Source organism: Temnothorax curvispinosus, unplaced genomic scaffold (assembly GCF_003070985.1).
Source record: "Temnothorax curvispinosus isolate PA1 unplaced genomic scaffold, ASM307098v1 QBEX01008257.1, whole genome shotgun sequence".
NCBI lineage: Eukaryota > Metazoa > Arthropoda > Insecta > Hymenoptera > Formicidae > Temnothorax > Temnothorax curvispinosus.
Genome location: NW_020218037.1, coordinates 47,426 through 60,055, shown reverse-complemented (window position 1 = coordinate 60,055; position 12,630 = coordinate 47,426). Strand labels below are relative to the sequence as shown.

Genomic DNA, 12,630 nt, shown 5'->3' with positions numbered 1-12,630 from the left:
ATCTTTTAGCACGCATTACGCTGCAGTCTGCACCATTTCGAAGACACCTGCAAGCAAACGGCTCCACGTTTAACCCTAAAACGGAGACGCACAAGTAACAAGATCGACGTAGTAGGCCATAATTTTGTGATGGAAAAGAAAAAGGGATGGGACGGGAGGACGGGGGTTGAGGTCTTCGTTAGGGCGCGTTTCCGACGGTTAACTTTTCGATTGCGGGCAGGCCGCGACGCGAGACGATGCCGTGTCGAGTAGAGACTTTTCGATCGAAACCCAAGTCGAAATAACTCCATTTCAGGGCGGACGACGACGGATTACATGGCGACCCTTACCTTCCGGGAAGAGCCGATCGATAGTCTCTCCCCGGCTCGACCTGGGGCACGCCGATCGAATTCGCTAATCGCCCGGACTCATTCTCCATTGACCATTTCTCGTTACGCGAGGAGGATACACCGGCAAGAGTTTCTTCCCTCCCTGTCTCAGGCTGTTCTCAAGCCGGCTCCTCTCGAAGTTAATTGATTCTCCCGAGAAACCACGGTAATTGATCAACGGGGAAAATTTATGACCAAATAATCACCGCAATTAAAACGATGGATCACAAATTCAAGTCGTTTGTTTAGGAAACCGCGTAGATTTCGAACCAATAAAATTGCGAGATAGCACGAAGTAGTACGCGCAGTGATTTAACGGCGCCTCTAGATCATAGTTATGATAACGAAAGCATCATTATTTATTAAATACTGAAGACGTCATCTTTCTCAAGGTATTAAAATAGAAATGGAAAGAAGAAAAGCGAGTGACTTCGTCGACATTGCGAAGAAAAGATAAGATACGTCACTGGGTTTAAATTATTGTCAAAACGTTTCGATTTTAAAATCACGGTTTACCATACATTTATTGTAATGCTAATTTATCGCACTGCTTTTGAAGTGCGCTATCCTCAAGCCAGGGCGCACGCTTACCTCACCAGAATCTTATACAAACTGCGTAAATCCTGCGTTCTATCTTGAAAATCTGGCGTTTCGGGTAGGACCAGGCGCGAGAGGAACCAACGGCACCGATGCGTGCGCGTGTAATCACGTGATCGCGTAACCGTAGGATAATAACAGGCGGCGCCGGTTCGTTACAAATTAATGATCGACCCCGCGGAGGCCGAAGGGGGCCAAGGGGGCCGCTACGGCAATGGGACCCCGTGATTTCGTAACTGATTTCACGGCGTGGCTGCCAGCCTTCTCGCACGCACGTACACACGTAATACACACGCACGCACGCGCGAGAGTGCGCGAGAGTACGTGATGCATATGAGTATGTGGGCCTCATTGTAACGCGCGCATGCCGATACGGAAATACGCATCGGGCAGATTTTCACGTGGAATTTGCGTCTCTTTGTCTGTGTGACGTGAGAAACATTGTGTAAAGGGGCAAGGCCCCTGGGCCCGGGGTCCTGATCGAACCGATCGAACCGTTTCCAAGGACCCTTCTGAACTCGATATTCCTACCCCTCAACGGGGACAAGGGATCTAGGATGAATCGAACAGTTGCCACCTGCCAACCGATTTCTGCAATTGTCTTCGAAATGGCAACGGACGCGAAGAAATTTGACGAAGGAACATTTAATCGTACTATTATTGTTCGCGCAACTTAAGCATCATTCATGTTTAAACGTTTACAGGATTATTTGTCCATTAATGTACTTTAAAATTTTTGTTTCTTTATAGCATACTCGTATCCTATGTATGTTTATCTTTTCTTATTTATTATAAGAAAATAATTAACGCGTGAATTATTGTACTTATTATTATGCTTTATATGTATTGTTATATTGAATAAATACTTGTTCAAAAAATGTCATTATATAATGCTACTTATATATTTATTGGAGTATATTACCCAAATTTCACCATGGTAAAAGGAGATAATCTCTTATATAAAATCACCCATAGTTGCATAAATTTCCATTAATATGTTATTGGTTAAAAACTAAAAAGCAAACTGTGAGTCACTCTAATCCTAATCCAGATTTAAAAACGGTATAGAACGCTTCGATATATATATAACCCGCACGGGCCGGGTTATATCAAATGGAATAAGCAAGAGGAGCTGGAGGCTTCGGATGGAAAGTGGAGAAACAGCAAGAGTAGAGCAGCGGGGGAGAGGGGAAAGCGAGTTGGCTCGTCGTATAAAGAAAGGATCGAATGGAAAGAAAAGAGAGATAAAGGAGAAGCCCGTACAGAGCGACGGGAGGGATGCCTCCTTGCGGATCAATCGATAGGGAAATATCGACATAGGGGTGAGTCGCGAAGAGACACGCAGGACGAGAGGGAGGGGGGGCAGACAAGGGAGAAGGCACCTGAGAAAGATAAAGAATACGAGGGAGCACAAAGAGGGAAAAAAAGAGAGAGACAGCGTAAAGAAAGACATCGGCGACAACGGGCGTCGGAGGAGGGTTACGGATGCATAAGGGATGGCATTACTCGAGAAAAGACGAGCTTGGAGGGGTGACCGCCCCTTCCTTTGTTTGAACCGTCTCCGTCGGCACGGAAGCTCCTTGCGTTTCTGAGGACAGAAACGAAAAATGTCGCGCGTTAGTTTAGCTGTGCGAATTTGTGTGTTGCGAGCATTTGTCTTGCTCGAATGGACCACGTAATTAAAACTGTTCGCAGCTTTTTGTCTAATGCCAGAGATAAACGAGCTTTGACATATTGCGCGGTGAAATAAGTGAAACCGAAGCGTAACTGACCTCGATCGTTTTCCCGATGAACAATACGGATAAAGAAGTTTTCGCTCGAGTTTTTGTCACCGGGACACCCGTAGTGGGACCATTTCTTCACAATACTCGATGTTTATCGTAACCGAAGTGTTTTCAACAGTATTGAAGTCAATCTGATGACAAAAACCGATTATGCGAGCTTGGACTTGACCAAAAAAAACTGAAGAAACAAGAGGATAATGACAAGGGTAAAGAAAGAGATTCTGTTCTTGAAAGATCTTAAGCCAAACTTTCTTCAGACCTATTCCCTAGAGTCTCTTAATTCGAGGCTCAACGTGTCAAGATCAAGAGCACCATAAGAAGCTGTGTACGGTTTTTACGCGAATTTCTTTCTAAGACAAAACGCTCGATGTAAATCATAATTTAAATCTATAGACACAAACTAATGAGAGCATAGTAATAATACTTTAATTTTTATATCTTCATTATTTATAAAAAGTAATCTTTCTTGATATATAATATAAAGAATAGATCGATATATTTATCGCGAATGCTATTCTACTTGCAGTTATTAAAATAATAGAGCATATTATCTGTGCCGTAAAAAAATATTACAAAAATGTTAAAAGTATTATTAAATGTTAAAAGTATCTAATAATACTTTTAACATTTTTGTGATATTTCTGCGGCGCAGATAATAAGCTATTAAAGGAATATCAATCTAAGATATTGTGAAAAAAGATCTTATTAAAATTCTATCATCTATTTTAAAACATAGAAAAATTCGCGTTTATTTTAACGTGTAGAGATCTTCGTATACTTCGCCACGAGATTCCACATCGCCTTTTCTACAAAAAAAGAAACAATTCAAACCGAGCGTGTGGCACGCTCGCAACGCAACGAGAATCGACGCGGGAATATACATGGCTGATTGATAAAATCGGCGATATCGATCGAGAGATTCTCACTTCGATGCGGCACGTCCGCGGGGATACCGTCGTCTATGAAGTGCTCTCGGGTCAGGAGCTTACGAAATGCAGTCGAACGACTCTCGATCTCGCGCGGATCTCTCCGCTCGCTGTTATCGAACCTATCCAGGTTCAGCGAAATCATCGCCGCGGACGCGGCACGGCAATCAGATGACCCGCGGGCACGTACGCCGACGGATTTAAATTGCAAATTGATTTCGCTTCTTTGTAGTCAGCCACCTAGTGCGTATACCACCTATCTCCGATACGTGACGCGGTAGCACGACATGCATCTCGCCGCCCGCAGCTTGGGCGCAAACACTCTTCCCGGAATTAGTTCTAATCTCAAACGTGCCGGAGTTCTGACAGGTGTGCCGGGAATCCGGGCGACATTTCATCCTCGAGGAGCACGCGGGAAGAGATCATCGATCATCGCGTGGTTTTGCATCGAATCACATCGGAGGGATTAATATTCGCATCTGAGAAACGCGAGGCTCATAAATTTACATAAAATCATAGAATTAATTAATTCAGGAAATATCAAGATGTAAATCTCTGTTTACTGTTAAAATGTAATTATCCAATGTAAGAAATTTTTCGCTTTGAAGACAAGAATGCTCCGCAGGGGATTCTCTTTCTCACACTAATAGATCTAGTAAAATGTGTGTGTGAAAGATGAAAAAATAATTCGTAATTTGGAAAGATAATTTTTTTGCATGTCTGCTTCTTTCTTTTTAATCAAGTTTTTCATTCTGGCTCATCACTTTATAATGTCTTTGTTTAAGCAGGTTTGCTTGTTCATATTTATTCGATCCTACTTTGATGTCTGTCTCGTTATAAGCAGATACTTCTAATAAAATATTGACAGAAAAAAGATTAATAAAAAAGTATTATTATAAATGATTGTCATATACATTGTTGCATATACAATGCGAATGTATTTTCGCAGATAACCTTGTTTGTTCATTAAATAATGATTTATACACCACTGCATAATAAATTGGAAAAATAATTTAACATCTGTCGTGTATCAAACGAACATGCAAATTTGTGCAACTTCTTGTTAAATTATTTGCAGTTGGCGATAAAAATTGCTATTTTCATAATAGCCAGTAATTTGAATTTTACGGTTGTTTAATTATAAAAAGACGTCACAAAAAGAAGTTACGTGCAAAAAAATTATAAAATAGAAGGCTGCATGGAATTTTCCCTTAAAAATAAGAAAAATTGGCTTTATATTTGCTACATAATCTATAAATAAAGACACAGCAGAAAACGACATTTGCAAACCTCATCAGTATGAGTACTTCGACCTATTTAATTAATGATACTATAATTATTAATTATAAATCATAATTATGATAGTAACCTTGTACTGCTTTACAATATCAAGGTAGCTCCCATTAATATAGCTTGAAACGGTTTGCTAAACGGAGACAAGGAAACTAGAAATAAAGTGCACTCGTTACACGTGCTCTGACTCGAAGAATATCTGCGAAATCAGGATCGCCGTCGAAAAACCGGGTGGTCGGTTCCTCCGACACTTACACGTATCCCTTTTCGCGACCTCTAGCCCTTTTTTTTCACTCGTGTTTTGATACGGCGACGCGATACGCTTGCATGTATCATCGTTACACGCGATCCCGCATTCTCTTTCTCGCCCGTGCCGCGAGGAAATCCTTAATGCGACGCTCAAAGGGAAGCAGTAAATTACAAAGTAACGAGGCCCGACAAAGGAAGACTCCTTAAGCGCCATTACGGGGTGTACCTCGTTTAACGCCTGGCGAGAAAAACAGTGCGCGAAGGTGCAACTAAATTATTCCCCATTCTATTTATAAGGAAATCTTGGGAAGGATATTTATAGCGATCGCGCGCGCGCTAGCGGTTCATATTTTATATCCCGTGGCTAAACGGAGCCGAGTCCTTATTTTAAGACATAGCGGCGCGTTTCCTTACTGAACCACCGCCGATATGGCCGCGTTACGTAACCGCGTTTCAATTTGAATGCTTATCGCGGCGATGCAACGGCAATAAAACACGTCGCGTCAATCATCGGGATAATAACGGGCAATTATGTAGCAATTAAATCTTTTGCCCGCACCGCCGTAAGCTAACCACGTTGCAATTCGTCGGCTACATTGTCTGCAGGTAATACACCACAACTGATTTTAATTACAAATTTTAATCGCACTTCTTGCGCCGCGCGCAACAACGTCTCTACTTCGTCGAGGAAACGTGACGCGTTGTTTCGGACTTTTTACAACGGACGCATCTACAGAAATAAATATGACGACGGTCTAGTAATTATCTCGTAACGATTATGGTCGATCAACACCTTGAGCAAACCCGGATAATTGCAAATATGCTAATGTTATATATTCGCACTTCTTTGTTCGTATATCCGACATTAACGCAACGTTTAAATCACAACGCATAAATTTATCGCAACTCATCTCTGATTCATTAATTATTACACTATTTTTCTACTGCGTGGCGTGCAATTATTGCAATTATTTATTGCAATTGCAATCTATTTTTACAAGCTAGATTCGGGAAATGTGTCTCTTGTATTTCAATCCTTTTTATAAATGACTACTGTAAAGCATACAAGTGGATTAATTATATTTATAATAATTATGATATAAACTGTAACTATAATAAAAAAAATATCAAAAAAATGTTACACAAACTCTGTCACACTTAAATTTCTGTAATATTTCCTAAATTCCTGTATAAGATCAAGTAGTTGTTACAACGAGCGTCCGACGTGTGAACGTGTGTAACAGAGACAAGAAAAATACCATTTTTCACGTTGAAATAAAACTAGCAAAAGATCGATCTTCCAGCACGACCGGCACGCGCAGTCACCGTGTGATTATCCATCGTAAGTGTCTCCTTACCGCGTCTTCGAACCTAATCTACACGGACGCTTCGCAGAAGTCCATCGCGGAATATCGCGGCGATCAGCCCGTTTACTGTCGCCTACGACAGATCGTGTCGAGGCCCCCGCGCTCTGCCCGCTCGGGCTATCGGGATCCCGCCTAACGCGGCCTAACAATGAAATCTCGAGAAAAACGATCCTTGTCGGGGGAGGTACGCGGAGAAGGGAACGAGCTCCGATGGGTTTCTTCGCGCGGCGCTTAACGACGATTTCGATCGTTTACGACTTTAATAATTTAGGCGCGGCTCTGCTCGCGAGGCTCGACACGTTTTCGGTCGTAAACCGCGCGACTAAATCCGTATTTATGGGGAAGAGGAGGCAGCAGTCCGGCTCGGCCGCGGCCGAGTCTCCTTCCTACCTCTCCGCCTTCTTCTTCGTCCGCCTCTCGTACCTCTACGCTCTCATCGTGGCGCAGAACGAAGGGGAACCACCGACTGGCGAACCGATCGAAAAGGTCCGAAAAGACTCGGCGCTGCATGCCAGACCCTCTCGTGCCTTCAACGACTGATCGATTCGGGGGCTTGTCGCACGAAAAAACACCTCTGGTTTACATTTTTGCGCGCGTATACACTCGCGAGGGCGCGCTTAGGGCGCCCATTTACATTCATTAATCAGCGCGCGGTTCATTAATCAAATTCCGCGAACACAAGTTGCGCAACGCGTCAATCGCCAGCCTCGTTCGGCGTCGATACTCAAGCGCGAGGGTTACGATCGGTCGTTCAATTAACTCATTGCTCGGTGCGATCTGCATTTAATCGCGATCGGTATCGGGCCGGCCGCGGCGCGCCGCACACGCGATCGATTGATATTAGCGGCAGCTAGTCGTTATAATATCGTAAAGCGGAGTGCGAGTGGGTCGACACGCAAAACGAATACGTCAGATTGCCTGATCGCTAATTACTTCTCAATCTGGTACTACTTTCTCCATGAACGCCGAGGCGAACGCGAATAGTGATGCAGTTTCAGTTTTAGAACCGCGAATGCAGATGCGGACTTAATAGCGCGAGAAGGAAAAAAAGGTAAGCGTGAACGAGTCCACCGGTAATCGTACGGTCGGAATTTTATGATCTCGCCGAAGTTTACGAGAGCCAGAGGGTCATAAATTCGTCAATTTAAATTCATTGAGCGGATTATAGATACATAGTTCAGAGCGACTTTAATATTTGCATAATTAACAGGAAATTTAAATCGGGGCACCGGTAATTTACGAAGACTCGAAGACGATATGACTGTCTTACGCTACATAATAATTATATGTGTTTGTTTGAAACTGGTGACATGGGATAGTTTCAAATAAATGCGCATGTTGCTTTGTAACGTCAAGTTTTTTGAGATTAGTGCAAAACATTTTGCATTTGACCACGTGTCGGATTACCCTTGTGTCAATATGCAAAATAGACTCGTTATCTAAGAATAACGAGTCATCTCGGAAAAATATACTTATTTAATTATCAAGATCGAGAGTTCTACAGTTAAGTATACAAAGTATACAAATATACCTTTTTAATTGTAAAGAATATGTAATTGTGTATTATATTTACGGTGAAGTAAAATCTTCTCGTAAGAACGGATAAACTAATTTGCAATCAAAATGATAAAACATAATTTTTAACCCAGGAGTCACCTAGAGTGATTTTTACATCCCAGCAGTAAGAAAATACAGCTCAGTCATAATATCGTTTTTACTGATCTCTACCTATTTTTTTATTTCTCCTTACTTTTTTTAAAAAATATCAAGTATATATAATAATATTAAATATTAATAAATCATAGAACACAATCAATAATATACAATATATATGTAATTAATAACAGGAATTTTCATTAGAAGGTAAAAAACACAGATGATTGTTTACGTAAGTCTGTTTCTTCTGATTTAAAACGTTCGTAACGCGATCACAATATAAATATAATTTATGCGATTTTAGATTGCAGTGTTTTTAATCAACTGTAATTAAATCTTTCATCGAGAGCGCGAGATCCGTTCCGCTCGATGGCGTATACGCTGCCAAAGATAGAACCGGTTCTCCTAGAGGAGCAAAGGATGCAAAACCGATAAAACGCCCGTAGTGCGGAATCTGAAGGCGCGGTCGTTAACGTTCGCGCGGGCGGCGAGTTGTTAAACATTTCGGTGACGCATCGCGTAGTCGTATCTGGAGTTACGAGTACGGGCTGCGTGTATAATTAGCCGGACCCCCGAGAGAAAAGTGAGAAGGGGACGCGAACCGAGAAGGACCCCCTGCGTTCGCGCCTGACACATTTTACGCGATGTCGCGTGATTCTGTCGACGCGAAGCGCGATCTCTATATTCACATCGCTTTTATAACTTACCGAGGACGCCGATAGTATAACTCATCTACACTTCTTCGGTCCTCCTTACGCCCTGCAATAAAAAAAAGATGGGTGAAATTAGTTTAATGAAGAAATATCAATGAGTACATATACAGTGACTAATACGTTCATCAGCATTAATCATACCTCAACATTATACATATCAATGTTTATCAATACGCAATTCAATATGATAATTATCGCATTTGGCTAATGATGTTGTACCTTGAACATTGGTTTATTATTTCTTGTTGTTATCTTCATTATTTCTTGTTATTTTTATCTATATTTCTTATTATTGTCTTTATTATTCAAGGTCTTAAATCTAACTTTAAATGCGCAGCTTTGCATATGCAGCGACTTTCGATGCTTTGTGTATTCTTCCTTATGAAGATTGAACTGAAAACACGCGGCTCTGCACATCTGTAAAGGGCTTTCTCTGACCCTTCTGACCCTTTTTCCCTTCTGAATGGGAAGGAAGACCCTTCTGCCTCCCCCCTCCCCAGGAGGGTTCAAATTAGTAAAGAATTTTTTAAATATTTTTTTAGGTTTCCTGGAAGTCATTATTTATTTTAAAAATCATCACAATACCGCGAAAAGTTGCGCATTTAAGAATAGATAAAATTGCAAGAAAAAGAAATATAGATTCGATAAATTTTCATTAAAACCTATTTCAATATGTGTATGCATTTGTATGTGTATGCTTGTGTGTCCTAAATCCTAAAATGTCTAATTATGAAACAATAATTAATCAAACCGACAATGGGCGCTTTGCGTTGCGCAAAGGCGTCGCGTTTGAAGTATCCACAATGCGCATCGCGAGACAATACACGCGAAGCGAGCCCCGTTTCTAATCGTCCTCTTATATGCACGCAGGAAGAAAAATGCGCTGAGTCTCTTTAGCGGTTCTTTAAACACCCGAAGATACAACAATGAGCAGCAGAAACAATGGGCCCGTCTTAATCAGCATAATTTCCGTCTCCCGAAAGCGTTAAGAAGAGGAGAATATCGTTGCCGGTGCTGCAAGAGGAAGAGACAGTACACGCACGAAGCGCAAGCGCGGAAGGGAGAGAGGAAGCGTGACGTGCTTTCGGCGCAATTAAAGCGACATTAATTAATTGTTAGCATAACAATACGGCCGGGTCAGCCGTGGGGATGTGCGCGCGAATGGCGGCCGGCCGTAAGGCCCCCAAGCCTTCATAAATTTACATGTCCTTCGCCGCGAGAATCATTTTTTACAGCTGTTAAGAGAACGCATGGAGAAAAAGGAGAGAAAGAGAGGGAGAAAGAGCAGAGTTTGCGGACCTACAGCAACGCAACGGCCATGTCACGGGTCCCTATGGTGTTGTCCATAATAACCATCGATGTCTCTCCCCGAGCGCGGAAGGTGCCCCCGAGGTCCGACCTCGTTATCCGCCGCGCGTCTCGATCGAGATATTTTTTAAGCTTTACGGCCCAGACCGTAATTCTCGCTCCTTTAGGACAGAATCGTGAACCTCCCTTTCCATAATGCAGGTGCCCACGTGCGCGCTCGAGCCCCCCGGGATTTGTTTACCGAGTCGAGGTTTAAAGTCGTAGTTGTGTGAAAATCCAGATGTGTGTGCAACTTATTTACTCTCCACGCAATTTTTTTTAATAAATAAATTAAGCGTGAGAAACAACGTGTAGATTTCATAAATGGTGTCTCAGCAACGCGGAAACTTTAGTCGCGAATTCATCCGGTTGATCATTTATGAATGGAATTAATTTTCTCCTAGAATACTACGCCGATCATGCTATTAAAACTCTTTAGAATGTAATATATAGTTTTGTCCATCGTACTCCATTTGCATAATTTTTTATAATAAATTAATTACAATATGTATACAATTTTTTGCATAAAGCGTTATTATTTTACGATTATGTTATAGAATAACAGATCTCTGATCTGACTAATAATTTAAAAAGTAATTAATGTCGCTACTATATTGACAATAAGAGGAACGTATGGCATAGAGCCAGAAAAAGTAGAAAAATGACACGCACACACCTTATGCAAAAACATTCTCAACGTAATTTGTAAGCTAGGAGCTCTCAGTCTTAATTTTAGATGACGAAGAAATGTGATCTATTTTTCATGTAATAAATGCGAATTTGCTCGGCTGCCAGTTGTTTCGGTTACCGAGGCGAGCGGCTATTTCCGACGATACGATACGCTTTTGAAATCCGAAAAAAAAGCTTTGTATAACGACGTTCGAGTATCGGCCTCGTTATTTCTTGCTCTGTTAAAAGAGATATGCGATCGTAACGTGAGATGGGTCGTGGGTGGTTTAGCGCGCGAGTGCCTTTAGACAGTTATTTTTAATGTCCTCTATAGCGCCCGAGAAGAGAAATGCATCATAGCCGCTATAGATGCTAACGAGACAAATTGCATGAATTTTTTTATTTGTAAAACCGCAGCAATCCGCATTATCGGTTTTGTAAAAGAGATCAATAGAGTATAGTTCTTCGAGTCATAAGACACGAGTGACATATATCTCTTTATATACTTGATCCTTCGAACAATTTTGTATCAGCATCATGTAGGTGTCCTGGCATGAATCCATTAACAGGTCTAAAAACACGATTTTGGGACACAAATGTAATTATAGCTTTACAGCCGTTGTAAAAGTCAGGTATGGCACCTAACAAATGCTACCGAGAGCTCTCTGGAGTTGTCATGTCTGCTATTTTTGCGAGTGATATAATGAACGAATTATTGGCCGTCCCAAATTGTATCTACGTGACTACGTAGAATAAACTTAGCAAAAATTTATGGCCCCTAAGGTACGGCGATCAATGTTTGTCGGATTTAATGCGTTCTATGTACACGAGAAAGAATGAGTTTCTTAATTAGCGTCACCGTAATACTTGCTAATGCGAACCTGGCGCCTTTCGAACTTTGTGACTTTTAATGCCTGAATACCGACGAGATATTATCCTTCACAGTAATACGTTCGACAAAATTAATTTCCTACATTTACGGATGATATCACCGGATAATGTATGCATCCACCAAACATCATTAATCGTGTTTTCTTATGAGCGATAATTTACGTCGCACAGAAAAATCGTTGTTATTAACGATCTGGAATAACCGACATAACCGTCGCACGATTAGCGGACAGATGCCTCATTACGGCTGTCGCCAATAAAGTAACGTGGATGCCCCGCGTCTTTAGGAAAAAGTCGTGGCAGCGGCCAGTCTAGTAGCGACGCCTTTATCGTCGTCTTTACGATACCCCTTTCGCATGTTTCGTGCACCCTCTACGCTATTAGACGCCTCTCAAAAATCTTCATTCGGCAATTTCGATCTTGCCTCTCTCTTTCTGTCTCTAGAGCTCTTTCTTCCTGGGGTGTATTTTATTCGCGATGTCCTGCATTAGCGTCGCACACACGTGCGTGTGCATATCGGATGGAAACACAGTGACGAGCGCGTGGGCGAAACGAGCAACCGAACCGCACAAAGTGGACGCATCTCGCCTCGCCTCGAATTAATAAACAGCAACGAATGACCGCCTACATCCGCCCCTTTCTCCGACCGTTCCGCTGATTTCAGCGTGCTGGTAGTCGATCCGTTGGTAAAGGACAGCTTCCTGCCCCTTTCCTCGACGGGAGATTTCACTCCCCCCGCGCCCACCCTCGAATCCACGAGCGATCGGTGG

General features: G+C 42.1%; 1 long non-coding RNA gene across 1 annotated transcript in view; it reads right to left on the bottom strand.

The window, feature by feature from the left end:
- Window positions 1-12,630, bottom strand: part of LOC112457784 — a 75,039-nt gene that overhangs the window by 36,438 nt on the left and 25,971 nt on the right. Inside the window, exon 2 of the long non-coding RNA XR_003041150.1 lies at window positions 8,948-8,999. This is a non-coding gene — a long non-coding RNA (uncharacterized LOC112457784). The remainder of the gene's footprint in view (window positions 1-8,947; window positions 9,000-12,630) is intronic.